Below are 17,693 nucleotides of genomic sequence, written 5' to 3'. Positions count from 1 at the left end.
AGCCTGGGCTACAAGAGCGAAACTCCATCTCAAAAAAAAAAAAAAAAGAAAGAAAGAAAGAAGGAAATTAAATCAATAATTAATATCCTCCCAATAGATAGCCCCCAACCCAGATGGGTTCACTGGTGAATTCAGTCAAGCATTTAAGGAAAGAATTATGTCAATTCTCTACAATCTTTTCAGAAGCTAGAACCAGAGAGAATACTTTCTAACTCATACCATTAAGCCAATATTACCCTAATACCAGATGAAGACAGTACAAGAAAACTATAGACCACGATCTTTCATGAAAATAGATGCAAAAATTCTCAACAAAATATTACAAATGTAATCCAACAATGTACAAAAATAATTCATACTACTACCAATTTGCAGGTATTCAAGACTGCTTATGTTTGCAAATCAATTAATATAATCTGTCACATCAACAGGTTAAAAAAGAAAAATCACATGATCAAATTAACAGATACAGAAAAAGCATTTGACACCTATTTCTACATTACACACTAACATCACATTTAACAGTGAGAAACTCCTTTCTCACTAACATCAGAGATAAGGCAAGGATTTCCCCTCTCATCACCACTTTTCAGCAAGGTAATGGAAATCCTATCTAATGCAATAAGACAGGAAAAGGAAATAAAAGGTACACAGATTGAAAAAAAGAAATAAAACTGTCTTTGTTCATAGATAACATAACCATCTATGTAGAAAAATTGAAAGAATTCAGGAAAAAAAATACTGGAACTGATAAAGTGACTATAGCAAGGTTGCAGGATAAACAGATTAATACATAAAGGCCAAGCATTTTTCTATATACTAGCAATGAGCAAGTGGAATTTGAAATAAAAAACTGAATACTACTTACATTATCATCCCATAAAATAAAATACCTAGGAATAAATCGACAAGATATTTATAAGATCGATATGAGGAAAACTACAAATTCTCATTAAAGAAATCAAGGAATTAAATAAATGAAGAGAAATTCCATGTCCAGTGACAGAAAGACTCAATATTGTGAAGATATCAACTCGATCTTATCTATAGATTCAATACAATTCAAATCAAAATCACAGAAAGTCATTTTAGTATATTGACAAACTGGTTCTATAGTTTCTGTGGAAAGACAAAATGCCCAAAATAGCCAATAAGTTTAAAGACTAAGACTACCTGACTTCAAGATGCACTAGAAAGCTTCAATAATCAAAAAAGTATGATAATGGCAAAAGAACAGATAAACAGATTCACGGAATAGTATAGTGTCCAGAAGTGGACCCACATAAAGATAGTCAAATGATCTTTGACAAAGGAGGAAAGCCAATACAATGGATTATCATTCAACAAATGGTGCTGGAACAACTGGACGTCCACAAGTAAAAACAATAAAACTAGGCAGAAACTTTACACCTTTCATATAAATTAAGTCAAAATAGATCACAGACCTAAATGTAAATTGAAAAACTATAAAACTTCCAGAACATAGGAGAAAATGTAGATGACCTTGGGTTTGGCATTGATTTCTTTTAGTTGCAGCACTAAAGGCATGATCTATGAAAACAACTGATAAGCTGAACTTCATTAAAGTATAAATTTGTGAAAGACACTGTAAAGGGAATGGAAAGATAAGCCATTGACTGGGAGAAATATCTGCAAAACACTTATCAAAGGATTGTTATGCAAAATATACAAATAATCTTAACACTTAACAATAAGAACACAAACAACCTGATTTTAAAATGTGCCAAAAACCTTAGCAGACACCTCACTAAAATAAGATATACAGATGACAAATAAGCATATAAAAGGATGTTCCACATCATATGTCATCAGGAAAATGAAAATTAAAGCAACAATGATGGTCGGATTCTTTTAATTTCTCCATAGATGGGTGAACATTGCTATATTTCTTGATTATTATAGCTGAAGTAACACTTTTACTGGAAGCAGAGAGACAACTAGAGTTCTAAAAATTTGAATTAAATATATAGATAATCTGAAATTTTGTATACTTTAAATCAATTTGCAGAATCTACATTCTGAGGAATTTCTATAAGCATACATTTTTGAAAAGATTTGGTTTCATTTAAGACAGAAAAAGTGGACATTTGAAAATAATAAAGACCTATGACATGGAAAATAATTATGACTTTAGCGAAAAACCACGGCAAATGCTTTATTGCAATCTGAAGAAAAAGGTGAGGCAATTACATAAAGTAATGTGACTACACAGGATGCCCTCTCAGATAGCTCATATTATCGAAGGATATGAAGGAAAGCAGGACAAATAAGTGAGAATGAACTTGAGAGAATAGTACCATGGCCAAGTGGTATTTCATCATGGATAAAAAATGGTTTAATACCAAAATGTCTGTCAATACAATAAGCATTCCAGTATACCTAAAGTTCCACTTAGTTTTGTATATCTATTTGATTACATTAATGTAGAAACTGCATCAGTGTCATAATCGGATAGTTCAGTCATAACAATTAGAGAATACCCTACTTATAATTATTATATCAAGAAAAATGAAAAGAAACATGTATCTGATAACATATGGAATTCACTCATGGATTCAAATTAAATTATTTTTATAATTTCTAAAGTATAAATGCTAATTTTTATAATTATATAAAAAATTATTTATAGAATCTAGCTTAATCTTCTACTATCATGACCTTCCAGAGAGGACTAGTCTCCAATTAATCTTTCAAAGCACTACTCATAACTAGAATAAAGAATCATCCAACGTTTATACTGCACTGAAACTCACAGAATGACTCATACCTTTTCTCTCTGAATCCTTTCTCTTTTTTGTCCACCTGATGCACTATAAAGAATAATTCCACAAGACTCAAATATCCACTGGCCACAGATTTTCAGTCAACTTGAGCAAAGAGTAAGCTTTCGCATATTTTATAGAAAATAGACTCCATGGTTACACACTCTGGCACTAAATGACCTAATGTATTCTGTTGAAAAGCAATACTACTGAAAAAATGATCCACATGGCATTGAACACAAAATAGATACTCAAATATTTACTGTTTTATATTTATATTAGCACCTGTTCTTTTCGGTAATGAAATTTCAAAACCATCTTTCTCAGACATTGCTAAGAGCATTGCTTTTTTTATCTGAACTACTCAGATCCAAAGATAACAGCCATCATGTACCGTCAGGCATTTCTACTATATTAGGATAGTTTATGGGAAAATACAAGCCACTCCTGATAGGCCCAACATTACTTGCAAATGACTGGGCAATGTTCACTCTAACCAGTACTTTACCATAAATAAAGGAAAAGAAGCAAAACCTTATTAGCCCATCTTAGCATCTTGTTATCTGTGAAATTTGGTCGTAATTATAGATCTTGAATTGAGTCATAAAACCATCAGAGAGAAATTCCTAGGTGATAAAAATCTTAGAATGTAATATTGCAAAAAAGAAAACACATAAAATAAGTTCAGTAGTGGGGAGAAACCAGTAAATTGACCCCAGCAAGAAGGAAATGAGCTGAGTCAATTTTAGATGTGTGTTTATATCCAAGAGGCAGAATTTTAAGTAAGCCAAAGCTAGCATAGGATATTGTCAGTTGAGGTTAATGTAATACAATCGTAACTCAGGGCAAATGCATAGGTTTGCATAATTTTTCTAATCACTTGGATAAAAAAATAGTGATCTGGATAGAAATTCATATGTTTTCTTTTTATTATTTTTAATCACAGTCTCTTCTGAGGCCTCAATGTTAACAGAATTTTCTAAAGCTTTTTCACATATTTCCATGGGGAAAGCTAAATATTGTTTTCTTCTAAATGAAATCTAATTTTCTTCTCTGCTTTACTAGTTTATTAACTAGCCATATGCAATTTATTGAACCATCTCTATGAATATAAATTATTTTAATGCACATTACAGAGCAAAAAAAATGTGAGAGTACAGCAGTCCAACTTCTGACACCTTGGTGGCTCGGGAGAGTAAGCATTAATGAAGCATCTCACCCTAGGTCACTAATTTGCATCACAAGCAAGTTAGTTCATAACTTCAGAAGTTCTTTGCCATCTGGAGATGGTTTGATGACCTGGAAGAGGTGAATTTCTCTGGCCTGTTTCCAGGCACAGGTGCCCAATCAGCCCTGATTGACACTTGGCTGGTTCTTTAGGGCAGGCCAAAGGTTAAATGGACGCAGAAAGCAGAGTAGCCTTTCACACTTCAACAGTGGCTTCTTCCAACAGGGTAGAAATCTTTGATCCCTGAAGAGTTGAATGAAAGGGAGAAGAATGACTGTCAATTTGTAAATTCAACAGAGGGAAATTAGAGTTCATGTTAAATGGGCGTATAGGTCTCATCACTTTCACCACTTTTAAAGTAGCCTCTTTCAATTAGTCAATTTTGATCTTCATGTGAAATTGTAAAATGCTTATCTACTATAATTATGAGCTTACCGGAATTCTTCAAACAGTGCAGTTTGCTCTAGAGAAAGTAGAATGATGGTCACATACCATAACTCATCTAATCCTTTTATTTAGTCAAAGGTTATTATTATAAACCATAATTCCTTCTTCCAAACAACGCTTTACATAGGCTATCATTTCATTGTGTGACTAAACATACACAGGACACATAAATATATGGAAATTGAGATACACAGTCCAGGATATATATTTTTCCCAGAAAGTTCTAATGCTATTCCATAAACAAATGATGAAAATTTAATATGAGTATATAGTTCCTGTATAAACTGAGAGAGAACTATACGGCATCACTTTAAAAATGTACTTAATTTTTAAAAATTTTGTTCCAAGATAATCAGAATAGGCTTTTAAGAGCTTTCACTAAATAAACAGAAAGATCCACATCAAATGAAACTAACGTAATATTTTTTGCTGTCCAGAAAGAATATTTTTATTGTGTTTTGAAACTTAATTTTTAAATAACAAAAGATTTTAGGCTCTATTCCAGATATCCCTGAATTTCAGAAAGGCAGCAGGAGGAATCCTGTTGCTTACTTAAAGTATACAAACAGACTAGGACCTTTATTCTAATATTGATGTTACAAGACAAGGTAACAATTGTATTATAGAGTTTCTAGCTTAGAAACATGCATTAAAAATCACAGTACATAAGGTGAATGTAACTGGTCCTCAAAACATCCAATTCATTCATACAATAGGGTGTATTACCAGACGATTTTATTTTACAGATATAGATCCACAATAGGAATCCAAAATCACTGATTTTTTTTTTTTTTTTTTTTTTTATGTTTTACAAAATTTCCACTGTCTAATCAAAAGGCGATTTTATAAAATTCTGCTAAGAGTACCCTTGTCCAATCTGGATTCATATGGATTGAATCTTCTCTTTAGTTTTACATTTTTCTCCATAAAATATATAAACCCGATTACAAATCACTGCTGAGTGACATTCAGAAGATATTGCAAGGGCGTCTAGTCTACCTCTCTTGTCAAGTGTGTTTCAGTGGAAGGATTATTGATGGAAGCCTGAGACACAGATGAAGAAAAATTAAAGCTGTGAGGTATAGAATTGCAGAAATTGCATCTATACAAACAGCTGAAAGCAAGATGATATTCTGTTCAAATGTTTCCTATTTCAAAGAACTCTCTAGAGTCCCATTTACTCCTGACAAGTACTAACAGTGCTTACAAGTTTTCTTCAACCTGGCGAATTGCTCAAATTAAGAAAATAGTTTTAGTTAAGAAGAAAGCTGCATCAGGACTTGGAAACTGTAGAACAAAACTTGAAAAGGATTTCGTCAGACAGTAAGATTTATCTCCTGTGCCTTAATGTGCAAAATAAAACTATGAAATAACTGGTTCTTGCTTAATGTGATAGTAAAAAAACTTTTTTTCAGCTAGTTGTAAGCTAGAACCGAAAGCTTCCACTAGATCCTTCAAAGCATAAGGTGTACATTTTAGGAGATATAAAATTATAAATGTTCATCTCCCCAAAACAGCTCACTGTATATTACCATATGTTTAATTTTATATTTTTTTCCTGGCTGCCAAATTCAGGATTTTTCAAATTTTACTTTCTAGGTCACTAGCTCAAAAGGATGTTTGTAAAACTTTCTTGACAAAGGGATACACTGTTACAATTAGGAAATCATCAAACTTTTATAAAAGGCCAGGCCCGATGGCTCACACTTATAATACCAGCATTTTGGGAGGCTAAGGTGGAAGGATTCTTCAGGGCCAGGAGTTCAAGACCAGCCGACCTGGGCAATATGGTAAGATCCCCATCTCTACAATTAAAAAATTATCCATGCATGGTGGTGTGCACCTGTAATCTTGACTACTCAGGAGGCTAAGGTGGGAGGATTACATTAGACCGGGAGGTCAAGACTGCAGTGAGCCATGATTGTGCCACTATTCACCAGCCAGGGCAACAGAGCTAGACCCTGTCTCAGAAGAAAAAAAAAATGAAAAACTATTCGCTAATTAGTTCCTTTCTATGGCAGGACTTCTCAGAGTGTTTAATATGGCAACATGTAGTGTGATGAGACATAATATTCAGCATTTCCAAACTTATTGGCAATGGGAGCCCCTTTTATTCATGGAATGACTTTGACTGCTGTTCCAAGGACTACATACAATTTTGTAAGCCTGAGGTTGGGACTGTTGGCTTAGAAAGTCACTGGTTCTTTTTCCAGAGTCCAATATCACCGGTTATTTGCCTTTGTGGAAACGTACAGCATGATAAAAACATATTGTCTCAGAGGCTGCATTTTCATCCCCCACTTTTCCACACCAGCACTCTCCACTTCCGTCAACTGTATTATCAGGCTTACTATCAGTCAGGTAATCACAGTATACTCATATAATCACAGATATTCATGCTGAACACTCATACCAACATGTTCCCCTAAAAACATGCTCTAGACATGAAAAGTAACATCCGTTTCCATTTTTGTAATGGCTTATCTTATTTGTGTTTGTAACATACTATTACTCTTCTGAAAGATTGCTATTTATGTCTCCTAAATCTCCCTGCCTTCTCTTAGTAGTTACCTTTCATATAACAACCGAAAACTTTTGCCACATTCTGTTTTACTGAAAAAAAAAATCCTTTCACAGATTTTTTTTTCTAAAAAAGTCAAGTTTTGCTCTATTTTTACTGTCAATTTAACAAACAGGATTGAGAGTTGAAATGCCACCCATTTGGAAATGAGAATTTGACTCCCCAGAAAGTATGCTACACTCATTTGCTCGGGAAACAGAACCTTCACTGATGTTACTGGAACTTTGTGTGTGACATTTTGCTCCAACTTTTTTATTTTTTTGATAGCTTCCATTTAATGAGCACCTACTTTGTGTAAGAGATACTGTTGAGCTGTTTACACACACATATTATCTCAATGTATCTTCACAACATCCTGCCCTGAGGTTATTATTAGTCTCATCATATTGACGGGAAAACCAAGTATGAGAGAAAGTAATCTTATCACCCAAAGTCACAGCTATTGAGTGACAAGCTGAGCTTTAAACCTAAATCTGTCCAATTTTTAATTTCCCAATCTTCCTAGGATATCAATCAGACATCTATATCATCATTTCTAACAATCCCTTAATAAAGTAAGAATCATATGTCATCAAATAAAATGGAAGGGTCCTTCCCCATGCCAGCCAGAGGTGTCCTTTCTTGTATCTGTTACTGAAGAGTGAAGGATTTTAAGCTTTTGTGAAACTGAGCCTGAATTGATGGATAAAGAGAATGAAACAAAAGCAGAAAAGCCCTAGGATGTATTGAGTGTGGTGGAGCGACATATACCTTAGATCATACAGACTCTGCACTCCGCTTGTTTAGAGCCACCTGAGCTGTACTGCCTCTTGTAATATTATTTATAGTACTATATTTTATAAATGTAGTACAGTATGTCCTTATAAAAGCATTGAAGTCTTCATATGAGACTCATCCCTACAGACCCTGGTTAATAAATCTTGGGCTGTGAAGTGAAATGCAAAAAAAAAAAAAAAAAAAAAAAAAGTGTAAGAAATGCCCCTTTATCAGCAAATGTGCTGACTAGTCAGGTAGCACTGTGTCAGTGCTAATAATTAGGCAGAATTGAAAGGTCATGAAAGAGAGAAAAGCAGCTGAGGCTAAAACATGAGATTTTTAAATGACTCCCACTTTGAAAAAAATACACTGCTATATCAAATATCAAGTATATTGGCTACGTGATGCCTTAATCCACTTCTCTACTTCATTTGAGCTAGTATGCATTTGCTGTGGTATGAGCGCAACAATGTGTGCACCTGAAAATAATCAGTGAAAAAGTAATTGTGTTAAAATAGCCCGGATTAGTATCATATGCATATGAGTCTATTCATCACCATGGAAGAGTGTATTCATTGCTCTTCCCTCTGTCTAAACTTGACCACACCCTAAAACTCATCACATTTTTGATCATCTTTCAAAATCCTATTTGTGTATAATTTCTAATCCCTTTCAGGAAACATGTGTTGAGACGCACTTCACCACAGCGCCCTGTGTGGTAGACACACCTGATAGCAATAACTTAATTTAAGCATACCCTGAGAATGACCCTGTATGGGAGACATACCTGAATGTGTGTTCAGAGTTCCTAGCTAAGGAGTTCAGGAGTGGCCAACCCAAAACCTATTCCTTATCTATGAGGAACACCTGAACCCCTGAACCATCCCATGGAATACAGGCTGTACAAGGCAGTGAGGCCCTTTGTTTTGGGTTAAATGAAGGTTGCTAAATGGAGGTTGTTAGAAGGAGGATGCTAAGTGAAAACGCTGTATAAACTGCATGCCTTTTGCAAGCAGCTGTGGTTCTCCTGCCCAGCCCACTGCCACTGGACCATTTCTGGATGCAATGCAGTTCTTCTGTCTAGCCTGCCATCACTGGTTACCACTTTGTATGTAATTTCACTTCAACTCTTTGTCCCATTTGCTGGCTCTGGGTCTCTTCTTCAGCCTCTTGAACCTGTTGCAATCCCTACTGAAGTTAATAGAGGTCCACCATGACATTTTTCCCCCTTAAAAAAATTAATCACTTCATACACTGGTTACTTCAGCATTGTGTTTATAATTCTATTATTCTACTTATTAAACCACATTCAATTTATTTTGTTTGCTTACACTGATTGTTAGATTGCAGACATGAAATGTATTTTATTCATCTCCATATACTGAGAACATAACACAGTATTTGGCCATGTAGGTGCTCAATAGGTGTGTATTGAATTGAGTTTAATTGAATCAAATTGGCCTGACTTGAACTGAACTGCATTTATTTAAATTTAACTGGCAACTGGTACCCTCTGATCAACCAGGTTACATGGCCAGCATTCCAGGCACTTCAAGTCTTGCTGAGTTAATACAACACTTAGAATTAAGTTTTCAGAATTACTTTACTGAGAAAACATTTATTGACTTCTGTTTACAATGTCAGGAATGCATGGGTGAACGGTAGGATGACGGTGACTGGCACAGAGAGTCCTCATACAGCTGCAAGTTGGCTTATTCAGGACAGAATGTTTTCTCCACACTTGGGCCTGACACTTTAGCTGGATTGCAAGAAGCACTAGAAGAAGTGAGGCACGGAAGCAGAAAATTAGACATGCCACACATCTAAATATAGCACAGGAGAGAAAACCTCAGGTTCCCAAGAAAGTAATGTGGAAGAATTCTTTACTTTGGTCTCTCCCGAAGTATACTGTCAAACATTCTTGTCAAATATCTTCATGAAACTCTTCTAAAATCTCTTTTAATAAATTATAATGGTTTCTATTTCAATATATAGTACTTTTAAAAGATATCTTTTATAATAAAAATATATACATTGTTCAGCTAAACCACAGGCAAGTGTTGTCAGTTTCTGGTGAAACTCTATGGCAAAAGGGACTCATTTTATGTAGATGAAAAGCAAGTACCTCAAGGAGAGATACCCGTGTGACATACTACATAAGGAAATAGAACACATAATCAACCATATTGAGGTAGAGAGGAACCATGCAATTAGGCAAAAATAAGTCCAGGGTCTTGAATGCTTATAGTATAGAAATGGTGATGGAGATGATCTCCTTTCTATAGCTGTAGAAGAAGAAATGCACATCTAGATTATCTAAGGCTAAAAAGACAAACTCAGCTCCTCCCTTTGCACCATTACTACCATGGTAAAGAGGGACTGATAGCTGTGGTGGAGAAAAGCACCCTGTGAACGTGAAAGGTCTCCAGAAGGACATTATTCCCTGCAGAAGTAAAGTTTCAACACCATGGACCATATACCTTTCAAATATTTTTCTAATATGGATGGGTGTAAAATAAATATATATATTTCAAACTCATTTCAAATCTATGATTTGGGCAGGTAAAGGAAATATCTCAGTAAGACTTGATATAAAACCGGAATGACTAAGTTGTAGTTTATAAAAGTTAAGAATTTCTGAGACATATATACATAAATATTTAAGAATTTCTGAAACATAAAAATAGTGCCTAGATATACTTGATCAAAAACATGCTCCTTGGATATAAACTTCAAGTGGATTATGGAAAAGTCTTAGTAAATAACTACTCTTTCACATTTTAAAATAACTTTTTCAGTTGCAATAACCTCTCTGTCTTAAATCCGACTGTAGGAACCATATGATTACGAAGATGAGGATGCAAAGTTCCTGATGTTAGTACAAGTTATTTTCAGAGTCGAATTCAAGGAGAGAATAAATCTCTTCAATTTGACTCTGCAGTCTCAACATCAAAGTGATGTACATGTCACACTTACACAGTGCTTTTATTTAGGAAATAAAAAAGAAAGCCAGCAAATCGCTCTGACACTCCCTACTTCTAAAAAAAAAAAACATGCTCAGTATTTTGCAACACATCTGCTAAGAAGAAAAATATAAAAGTCCAGTTAATAAAGTTTAATAATTTACTTTTTGAGAAAAAAATGAGATATTGTATATAATTTTGACTCTTTTAAAATCTGCACCTATACATCAAAACAGGCAATATATAAAAATAAAAACTGTTTAGTTGGAATGCAGGACAGTGATGACAAGGGCTGAGGAAGATGTGACTTGAAATACAGATTTGGGGAGATACCTGCATAGAGGTAATAGTTCAAGGCATGAGTGAGGATGAGAGCTCCAAGGGTGAGACCAAACAGAAATGTCCTTTGATTCCCAAACCAAGGTAGGGTAAGAAACGAAGCAAACAGATTCATTATGAAATACTGTAGCCTCTATTTTTCACCAGGGCAGGGGGTAAAGAAAGAGCCCCATTAGGCAGCTGATTTCCTCTGTATCCCCCTTGAGTCAGAATGCTGGGCTGGTTCCCATTCTGATGATTGTACTTGCATAGCTTTTCAGCTACCTCAGGCTCCTAAGTTACAGAAAGAGTGCACCAAACTCAGACATGCACAGAAATGTTGTGATAATTACGTGGGGGAAAGGTCATTGCTAAGCCACCCTCTAGAAGAATCATGTCTGAGGCAAACCATACTGAGGATAATTCTGTTGTCTTCAATTCTTATTTTCCATATGGCTGAAATTTACAATTTATTCTTTTGAAATCAATCAAGCTTTTTAACAGAATGGCTAGAAATTTGAGCATTTTAAATTTTGGACTTTTTTTCTCGTAAACATTCTCACTATAACTTGACCAAGAAGATAATGAGACACACAGAATTCTTATTTTTGGGAAAAAAATGGAAATTATAGTATATCTCTCTTGATGTATTATAAACATATATACATACATCACTCCCTTCCTTCCAGGCCACCCTTCCCCATGACTAGTAAAAAGTGAGCCAGACATTATTTTATCTTTCTGTGGTTATAAATGTTACCATTCATTCATTAAACAAATATCTTTTAGTATCATTATTGTTAGGCAACGTTCTAGGTGTATTCAAAAGACAATGTCTCTGCCCTCATAGAGTTTACATTCAGAGAATACATATTTTCCCTAGTGACAGGAGAGTTGGGTAAAAATAAGAGAAGAGAACAGAAGATATGAAGGAAGAAATGGAAAGCCAAGACAAAGTTTTCTGGTTTTCTATATGAGAGGAACACCACAAGAGATTCTTTAAAATGTTGCTGATGTTTCAGATCATTTAGTTTAGTTTAGCAGCAACACGTGATCACATTTCTCTAATTGTCTAGCTCTCTAGTCAAATATAATTGACTAGACATATGTAAACATGACCCTTAAAGATATGGGAAATTATATCACAATAGATCATAACAATCTGAAAAGCACTGGAAATATTAATCTGTTCCTTAATCCAACAAATGTATTGGATGTCTTCTGTGTTGCAAGCGCTCTTCTAGTCCTGAAGATTCAGCAGGAAATAGAACTCCCACTCTTTGAAGAATAGGTTTGGTGTTCAAACAGTTAGTCATTGCCCTTTCTGCAGAGATTGTCATTAGGGGGCTAGCAGAACCTGTGTGACACGCAGCCTGCCTAAGTAACACTGCATCTGCTGTCCTTTTTTATTCACAACCCCAGGTACAATAAAACTATAGAATACTAGAGTTAGAAAGTATGTTGAAGATAACTTATTTTAATATCTTTTATTTATAGATGTGTGAATGAGACTCAGAGGTTTTAATTAACATTCAAAGGTTATTCAGCAAGTTATGATAATGAGACATTAGAAAAATATTCCTTGTATATATTCATGTATGTGTACCTGCATTGCTGAAAGGATATATAAACAACATTTCTGCTCACAAAGAAGTAGCCCTCTCACTTATTTAAGCACTATTTTCTGCATTTTTCTCAGTAATAAACTTGATAACCTACTGTTCAGAGCATTTCTCATTTACGCTAACTTTGCCTTTGAGATTCAGGCTTGGCAAATGTTGAAAACCTTGCAAAATTTTTTCATCTCTTGATGTCCCTTCCATAAATTAATTAAGATAACTCAGTTTTTCCCACATTTCCCACAAATCAAAAAATGAGAATTAAATACAATTTTAAAAACTCAGTAAAAAATCTCCTTTGACTTTGTCTTTTATGATTGCCTATTTTTGATCCTCTGAAAAATACAAGGCAAACTTCCAAAACAGACAAGTTAATCTTGTATCCTGACTACATTTAAAATAACTCAATCATAGTCATTAATACAAAGATATTGAGAAGCCCCCACATGTAGTCACAGACAACATGAGATCATCAGCATATGAAGGAATTATACATTCCTGGTCATTAATCTTAATTTTAGAAATTACATTTACAGATTTAATTCTCTCTACCTATGTCTGTACAGGCAATAAGGAATAATCTTTTCAGCTCTAAATGAATTTACTCCTATGACTTCATAAAAAGCACAACTCTACTCACTTTTTGCAAAAGGAAAAAAAAAAGATTACTGATAATCCTCATTATCACATTATAGTTGCCAATAACCTCAATAGCTAGGTCTCCATGGGAGGACTCAAAGAAATATAAAACAAAGTTTCCATACTTAATAAAAATCACAGTTTTTTTCAGGAAATTATTGATCACTTGCTATCATTACAAATGAGTATAATGCAGTATTTTCCTTTAAGCAGTTTAACTTCTATTTAAAGATTAAAGGTGTGTTCATTTGCCTGGGCTGCCATTACAAAAATACCATGAACTGGGTGGCTTAAACAAAAAACCCTTTATTTTTCAGTTCTGAAGGCTGGAAGTTCAAGATAAGGGTGTCAGTAGATCTAGTTTCTCCTGAGACATCTCTCTTTGGACCCCTTCGCACTGTGTTTTCCTATAGTCTCTGCTCTGTGCATACTACCTGGTATCTCTCTCCATGTGACTGAATTTTCTCTTTTTATAAGGATACCAGTCAGAATGCATTAGTGCCCACCCTAATGTCTTCATTTTAACCTAATCACCTTTTATTTTATTTTTTAATGTTTTGTTTTATTTTATTTTATTTTATTTTTGCGATGGAGTCTCACTCTGGAGTGCAGTGGTACAATCTCAGTTCACTGCAACCTCCGCCTCCCCAGTTCAAGGGATTTGTGCCTCAGCCTCCGGGTAGCTGGGACTACAGATGTGCACCACCATGCCTGGCTAATTTCACATTTTTAGTAGAGACAGGACTTCACCATGTTGGCAAGCTTGGTCTCAAACTCTTACTTCAAGAGATCCGCCCACCTCGGCCTCCCAAAGTACAGGGATTACAGGCATGAGCCATCATGCCAGGCCCCGCATTGCCTTTTAAAGGCCTTATCTCCAGTGTCACATTCTGAGGTACTGGGGGTTAGGGCTTGAATATATAAATTTTGGGGGGATACAATTTAGTCCATAGCAGAAGACACTGTATATAAGTTTAAAAAAGCAGACTAATTACAGTGACTCAAGAGGGGATTCTTGCTGGTATACTGGTAAGGCTCTGCACCAGGAATCAATACAACCAGGAAGGAAGGGAAATAGCATGTATCCATTACTCATTATGTGACAGAATCGGTGCTAAACACTTTACATGTGCTATATCATGGGTAAAACACACAGAAACCACAGCCTCACCAGTTAGCCTCATTTGGTAAATGAGAAAACTGAGAGGCAGAAAGGAAAAAAGATTTCTCTATGTAATAAAGCTAGAAAACGGTGAAACTGTTTTAAGAATTCAGGTTTGTCATCAACACTTACCTTGGATACTTCATTTAATTGACCTGGAATTCAACTTCCTTATCAATAAAAAAAGTTTTTTCATTCTCTAAGTTTTCATAATTTCCTATTGCACGTTTTTCTTTGACACAAAAGTAATATAAAACGTAAATACACTTTGGAAATTAGGGAAAAATGGAAAAATCAAATGCAATTTGCTACTCTAATAAAAGTACTATAAATATTCTGGTAAGATTCCTTTCTGATCCCACCCCCTACTAAACAGGGGAAGATGAGGCTTCCTTCTTATCTTGTTAGTGTTTGGAGAAATGCAAATGTCCTTAAAGACCCCAACCACGTTAGCAAAATAGAAGCGAAACAAAGAGAACAATTACATTCTAAGAAGTTGATTATCTTAGTATTTAAAAGTGTGTTTGTTTTATGGATGCTTGTCCATAAGACAGAACTGAGATGTGTCTTTTAGATACACACACACACACACACACACACACACACACGTGCACCAGCTTTTAGAAAAATGGCAAACTAAATGGCACTTCAGCGAGCCAAGAGGAACAAGAAGTTTAATCCCAAATAGCCAAAGAGTAAAGATAATGGGACATTAAGGGAACAGGGAAACAGAGCAGCCCAAGACAGAAAAGACTTCTTGATCTCCATCCAAACGGACTCATAATGGACCTAAATGTGATTTGAGGTGAAAAGCCAGGAACTACATTGCACCATTCTCTAGATTTTGTGTGTGCATTTGATCAATCCAGCACTTTCCAGTAATGGACTTCCCAAAATTAAAAATATGTCAAAGTGGTTACACTATGTATCTTGGAATAGATAGTGAAATATATACAGATTTGTGACTTAACTTCTGCTTCTATCACTTAGTAACTCATAGCATTTTTAATATCATTATAAAGTCTTCATAACCTTAATTTTCTTGATTGCATAATATCAAATTGAGTAAGTGTACCAGCCACTTTACATGCTTAAGATCCTATTTTTGAACCTCTGAATTGTTTCCATTTTGTATAGTAGTGTAGCAATGTCCCCAGTGAGGCTACCTATAACATTTAAGTGAGGAAAATATGGTGTAAAAGTTGTTAGCAGTTTCCTGGTAAAGATATCTGTTACCTTGGAATGAACCTTGGTTTGGAGAGAGTAAAATGAATGATGCTTCAGTTTACAACATAAAGTAGCATGCATCCATCTAAGACTATTGCAGATTTGTTTTTAATATATAAGTGTCTAGGACCTAAAATACAGGTAGTTGATGGAATTAAGCAACACTCCTCTCTCACAAAGCCAGCTGCTCTAAAAAGTTATGTACAGTCAAGAAAATTTCTAAAAGTAGAAGAGCCTTTTCCTTAGGATGCTTAACTGTATCAAAATCTATGTGAAGCCAGATCATGGGAAAGAAACAGGCACCCCTAAGAGAAAACTCATTTGAAAAACTATGTAAACTTTGGACCAACCTCAAGCTCTAGAATGTTGTAAGAAAGAGCTATTTATGCAACATTTGGCTGAGGCTGAAGCCCCTCAGTATGCAGCCACTATGATGTGCCTTGGGAAAAATAGCCAGGTGCATGCCCTGAATGAGCTAGTCAGTAACAACTGTAACATTCGGGAGCCCATGTATATTTTGGTGTCAAGCAAACATACAATAATGTCACCTGGGAAGGAAAAGTATCTTCTGTCCCTGCACACAAAGAAACAATTGCCAAGTTGGTAACAGCTGGGTTCCTTGTTTACCATGGTGATTCCAGCAATGGCCAAGGCCTTAATTTTGAACTTCATATGTTCAGAAGTAACTCCATATTATGGTGACAACACTAACAGCTACAGAGAACAAGTCTTTTGATGAAGTGAATAGATTTTACAGATCTTTTTCCATGAAGTTATAATAACAAATTTTATAGGCTCAATAAATATGCCTGGACACCTTGTCCTCAACTTAGAAGAGGAACTCTGGGAAGAGAAAGCAGGATAGCAGCTCAGATGCATTGAATGTGAAGTTAAAAGGTTTTATCTAACTTTGCACTCTTAAGCTATTGAAGCAAGGTATAGCAGCTTCACTCTTAAAAATAACAATGCAATAAACATTTTCAAAAGAGCTTCTCCAGTATTTTAAAATTTGCCTTAATGATAAATTCCCAGAAGCAGAAAAGGTAAAGCACTGTCATTTCTAGATGTCAATAAAAAATGTAAAAAACAGAGTTTACACCAAGGTCCGAGGGAAGGAGAACCACTGTGCTAAAGAATGAGATGAGGTGAGCCTTCACAGAAAATAAGGGACTTAAATATAAATAAGAAGTCAGGATTTAGAGTGTAGGGAATGGAAATGATGAAAGTGTCCACTCTCACCAGAGCATTCATTCATTTATGCAAGCAATTAGCACTACTATATGCCAGCAATTGTTCAAGATACTAAGAGGACGAGGAGTCATACTGATTTCAATTAATTAAAAAGTTGGCAAACAAAGAGAACTTCAATTAGTGATTGTATTCGTTGGTCTTTTCTCCTGCAGTGGGTAAAAAAAAAGCTAATCTTATTTATATATGGAATTTAGAGGGGCTTAGATCACATCAGGCTTCATTCATTCATTCATTTATTCTTTCATTCATTCTTTTATCATACATTTACTGAGCACTGCTATGGGCCAGGCACTCTGCCAAGTGCTGGAGATAAAGAGAGATATGACAAAGTTCCCATCCTTCTCATTTTCTCTGTTTGTTTGTTTGTTTGTTTGTTTTGAAACAGAGTATCACTCTGTTGCCCAGGCTGGAGTGCAGTAGCACAATCTCGGCTCACCGCAACCTCCACCTCCCAGGTTCAAGCAATTCTCCTGCCTCAGCCTCCCAAGAAGCTGGGATTACAGGCACTCGCCACCATGCCCAACTAATTTTTGTATTTTTAGTAGAGATGAGATTTCACCATGTTGGCTAAGCTGGTCTCGAACTCCTGACCTTAGGAGACCCACCTGCCTAGGCCTCCCAAAGTGCTGGGATTATAGGTGTGAGCCACTGCACCCAGCCCCTTCTCATTTTCACACTCAGGTGGTTAGAGATGTTTAACCTTGTTTAATGTAGTTATC

At 35.3% G+C, this 17,693-nt stretch overlaps 1 long non-coding RNA gene across 2 annotated transcripts in view; it reads right to left on the bottom strand.

Annotated features, from left to right (window-relative positions):
* Positions 1 to 3,688: 3,688 nt before the first annotated feature.
* Positions 3,689 to 17,693, bottom strand: part of LOC110741405 — a 33,600-nt gene continuing 19,595 nt past the window's right edge. For both annotated transcript variants that reach the window (XR_002517550.2, XR_002517551.2), the window contains one exon: positions 3,689 to 4,254. This is a non-coding gene — a long non-coding RNA (uncharacterized LOC110741405). The remainder of the gene's footprint in view (positions 4,255 to 17,693) is intronic.

This window comes from Papio anubis, chromosome 13, assembly GCF_008728515.1.
Source record: "Papio anubis isolate 15944 chromosome 13, Panubis1.0, whole genome shotgun sequence".
In the NCBI taxonomy this organism is placed as follows: Eukaryota; Metazoa; Chordata; class Mammalia; order Primates; family Cercopithecidae; genus Papio; species Papio anubis.
This window is presented reverse-complemented; position numbering and strand designations above follow the sequence as displayed.